Consider the following 5,000-nt stretch of genomic DNA (forward strand, 5'->3'; position numbering starts at 1 on the left):
TACTGTAGAGCACTATCTCTTTTTAAAAACACTGCTTTTAGCATTCCAGACGTACATAGTCTCGGTTTGAGGAACTTGCTCGGATAATTCTTGATGACATTATTCATTCTATGAACTGTTGGTTCCTCTTGTTTTTCTTGAGGGAGGGAGGGGGGGGGGGTCTTTTTCTACTCTTGTGACCACATATCAGTGGACATTCTGACTAATCGATTCAGACAGGGTTAAAACGTGTTGGCTGTGTGAACTTTAATTCCGGGGGGGTTCTGAGTGGTTATTCTGAAAGACTGAGGCTGATGTCCGAGTTTTTAAGTGTTTTGGCTTTTTTTTTGTAGCACATCTGAATGTCTTACTCTTTGCCGTGTGATCTATTTTTGTTTCTCTGTTTAGTTTCTGTCTGTATCATGTTGAAAAATTGTATCTTTGCTACTTGAAAAGAAGGTGATGCTAATCGGTCGAGTCGTATTAATTTAAAAGGGAAGGTGCATATCAGTGGTCTCTGAGGTCACAGCGTGAAGACACTATGGCCGACTGTAAAGACTGGATTTGGAGCGAGCCCGCTGTCGCATGGAAGGAACAGGAAGTTGTCATGCAACACTTTGGGTGTTGAGTGATGTTCATAGTATTGCATTGACCAATGTAACCAATCTCATGATGTGGTGGTTTATCATGCCGATTAAAAATATCTATATGAAAGTCTATATCTGCTTTCGTCATTTTTGGGGGGGAAAATTGTTATACAGTAATGGCAGGTACAGTATATTGCAGAGATAAATAAAGTGAAGTATTGTTCAGTACATTTCCACACAGACTCTTCGAAAGCAGTGACACCACCATGCTAAATACATGTTGTCATTCATCAGCGGTGGTTGGTCTCTCTCTCTCTCTCTCTCTCTCTCTCTCTCTCTCTCTCTCTCTCTCTCTCTCTCTCTCTCTCTCTCTCTCTCTCTCTCTCTCTCTCTCTCTCTCTCTCTCCTCTCTCTCGCATTAGATCACAGACACATTTAAGACTCATTAAGTCTGTTTCCTCAGATGCAGATTAGGCCCTCTATCCTGACGCGTCAGTGCAATTCCACAGCCCCTACAGTAGTGCTAAAGTTATTCCAGGCGGTGACTTAAGCCCTGCGCAGAAGAGGATTTTGGGACATAACTCCGTGAAAGACTGCACGCAGAGAGGGACAGTGCCTGCTGACGTGAACGCAGAAGAAAAGAAAACGCTTCATTAACGTTGCAGAGATTTCACAGTTCCTCTCAATTTGCCTGGAATGCGTCATTGGTGAGGGTGAGGCGTTCACTGGAGATGTCCCGTGCACTTTCACTGAACTTTGGTTGGGTTCATAAGAAGTCATTTATATCCCCGAAGATAAGCACATCATTCCCTGTTTCATTTAAAATGAAGGCTCATTATCTTTAATTATATGCCGTTTTAGACCCTTAAAAGGCAATCATTTTGTATGTGGGCTTTTAATGATGTTTTGGCTACATCAGCAAGAAAGGCTATTTATTAAGCTTCTATTGGCACAGCCACAGGCTGATAAAATCGAGGGAATGCATATTTGATGTTTGTGGCCTCTGGAAATGCCCAGAGATCTATACCGCAAATTATTAAATCGTATTAAATAGTTATCCATATAACTCTGTTCAATCTCAAGATGGTTTATTAACCTAATGGTGTTTGGAATGTTGTAGATCCTCAGTAGTTATCTCCTAGATCTGCTAATGGCCCTCTAATGAGAAAGGTCTAGTATAGTGGTCAGGTAACTGTTTAACTCCTCACAGCATTTTACACATTGTTCTCAAACTTCTGATAGTCAACATGTAGGCTACTGTACATGTGAACAAATGTGCTCTTATATTAGAAATGAAGACATCTTATATTACATCTAACTCAGCATTGATGAAACAAAAGAACTGGTCATTCACACATCAAAAACAGCCCCTGGACTCACTCACATCACCATCCATGGTCAACCAGTTGAACAGGTCAGCACTTTCAAATATATTGGCCTCACCATTGACAATAAGCTTAACTTCAATGAACATGTCACCATCACACAGAAACGTGCACAACAGAGACTGTATGTCATACGCAAACTAAGATCACTGTCTGTTGCCCCCCCACCTCCTTCTGCTACTCTACAAAAGCCAACCCCTTCTACTCTACTGTTCCCCCTGTTTCTTCACTATATACTAAATGTCACCAGCAAGAACAAACTCATTAAAATCTCACACCTAGCATCCAAAATAATACAGCTTCCCACCCCCAGCCTCACTGATGCAAATGACACAGCCACCACACGCCTTGCCCGCACCATGGCAAGCAGCCCTGACCATCCCCTGAACCAGTTTTTCACCCTTCTCCCATCTGGCCGCAGATACAGGGCCCTGGATTGGAAAAAAGCGCACTTTAAGAAAAGTTGTGTACCCTCAGCCATCACTGCACTTAACAAACTCCGGTGACAATAATCCATCCCCTCTAGTCTTTTGTGTTTTTGTTGTCTGCACTGTCCACTTTTGCTGTGTTGAGGGGGAGGGGAACTAGAAGGAAGGGGGTGTATGGTGGGTGTTACATTATATGTTTATGTTATATGTTATATGTTATGTGTTATGTGTGATGTGTGATATGTTATATGTATGAGATTGTGATGTTAACATCAAATGCTGCTGTCTTTTTTATGGATTATATTGACGTGTGAAGAAGAATATCCTTATAGGACAATAAAGACTATCTCTATCTCTTTAAAATGAAAGTTCAACAAAGGTCATTATTTACATACAAGCTAGGCCTATATATTAAAGGTATACTATGCAGAATTGGCTATTTCATCGCCGGTTTCGCTTTCACTTTTCATTTTCGCTCGTTTTATGCTTGCATATTTCTCTGCAGAGCTTCCCCTACAGCTTTAGCGTGTATATTTGACAAAACTCCTCAATCGGTCAGTCTGCCGTGCCTTTTCATGAGACTTTACATGACACTTCCTGGAGTAGAGCATGGGTGCGTGCCCGGTGTCTCCTGAAGTTGCAAGTGTGGTTTTACCGCTACAGACCACTAGAGAGGCCAAAAAAAACACTGTTCGACCGGTAATGACCCATTTAATCATATATAACAGTATGGAACGAATTGATTAACTGAAAAACGTTGCATAGTATACCTTTAATTATGTATAATAATTGCCTATTATTGCTTTCTGTATTAGTAAGCAGTTACCTGTGATGCCGTTCCTTCAATATCACTGTAAGGAGGACCATCACCAAGGGCCATTTTTTATTATTATTTGTCTGTACAGGTATGTATGCACACCTTTTCACTGTCGGTTGCCTGCCGGTGAAATATGGGAAGCATCTAACAGCATCTTACGCAGAGATGTATTAGATGTACAAATGGACTACGTCCAGCGGAGTCCACCTCACCCTCCTCTTTCTCTCTCTCTCTCTCTCAATTCATTTGAGTTTGTGGCCCTGTTGCGGCCGATTGATTGCTTTCCCCGGGCATTGATTCAACGTTAATATTCATCCCCGGAGGCGCCAGTGCCTTGGTGACAGTTGCCAAGGTTACTGTAGTTTTCATTTGCTGTCATTTTCATCCTAAAGTGCATCCTTTGTGCATTCCGCCCTGTCCGTCCGTCCTTAGTCCATAATAATGTCATAACCAGAGACAGCAAATGAACAAATTCGTCGCACCTGACACTCTTTTTTTCCCTCCCATTTTATCACATCATTTCCACAAACCAAGATGTTTTATTTTACTCAGTGAACAGCCTCTTTATACGTCCAATAACTCTCTCCCATCCACAGGTAGACTACGGCGCTGTTGCCGTTCATATTTCCCTGTCCTCCCTCTCCTGTATTCCCCTCGGACGCGGACGCTACGGCTGCGCGGTGGCTTCCATCAGCAAGCGGAGAGGCATGTGAGCCGACTCTCAAAGCCACGACCTTCTCAGATAACTCACTGGCCTCTCTGGCTTCATTTCCTCTGTTTGTCCACACGTGCACACACACACACACAGAGACACACACAGTGGGAGGGAGAGAAAGAGAGAGAGAGAGAGAGAGAGAGATGTGTGTGTGGTGTGTGTGTGTGGGGGGGGGGGGATGGGGGGTCCTTTGTTCACGCTCTCAGACATATTGTTTGGGGTCATGTGATGAGAGTGATGATGTGATAACCACAGAAGCAGCGCGACTCCTGATCAGATTACTCTGAATGATGCGCCACTGACGGAGAGCTCATTTCTGCACAGAGGGCTTCAGAGCGTGGTTTAGGATGTACGTGGTTTTTGTTTGGTTGATTTGCCACAATTTTACATTTTTGGTGATTTTGTAGAACACGTAGGCCTACTGTATATTATTATGGTTATGTAGTATATCAGCTAGTGAATGAGCGTTTTTTCTTTTTTTTTTTTAATTAGTTGGCTCAGTTTGATTTGTTCTATGTATTACAATAATATGTATGTATTTCAGAAAATCCAACACACTTTATTGATCTTGGTGTTATGCAAAGTGTTGACACTGTAGCTACAGTCTGATAACCAAATGAAGCTATGCCTTTGTTGAACAACGAATCTGCCTAAGAACATACTGTTAGGCAGATAAGTTGTTCAATCAACAAAGGCATTTTTAGTGCCACACACAAAGGTGTAAAAACACCAGCCTCTAGTCCCTTGTCATTTGTACTGAAATGAGCTTCGTCTTGCAGAAGTCCTTTGCAAACCAGTTAATCCCCTGTTAGTGAGTGTTGGGAGCACAGACAAGAGGCATCAGTTTTTCACACAAACCACAGTAACTGAATATGCGCAAGATCTTGCCAAATGGACGCGTTGCCATCGGAGAGGAATTTATTTTGCGCTTGTTCGCTCCCACGGAAATCAGATGAGAACCATTAAACATAATTGTTGGGGTGTCTCGAGTGATAAAAAATGATGAAATCCGGGGAAATAAAACATCCCATCCTCTGCAGTAATGGCTTCAGATGAATTCAATACTTACAGTCATTTCTAGACAATGAC

The 5,000-nt window shown here is 42.4% G+C and overlaps 1 protein-coding gene across 4 annotated transcripts in view; it reads left to right on the forward strand.

Moving 5' to 3' along the window:
* The window catches only part of synrg (synergin, gamma), a 58,755-nt gene extending 58,062 nt beyond the window's left edge, over positions 1-693 (forward strand). For all 4 annotated transcript variants that reach the window (XM_062552114.1, XM_062552115.1, XM_062552116.1 and 1 more), the window contains one exon: positions 1-693. This exon is cut by the window's left edge and continues 961 nt beyond it. The gene's annotated coding sequence lies outside the window, so the exon portion shown is untranslated.
* Positions 694-5,000: the final 4,307 nt, after the last annotated feature.

This window comes from Sardina pilchardus, chromosome 13, assembly GCF_963854185.1.
Source record: "Sardina pilchardus chromosome 13, fSarPil1.1, whole genome shotgun sequence".
NCBI lineage: Eukaryota > Metazoa > Chordata > Actinopteri > Clupeiformes > Clupeidae > Sardina > Sardina pilchardus.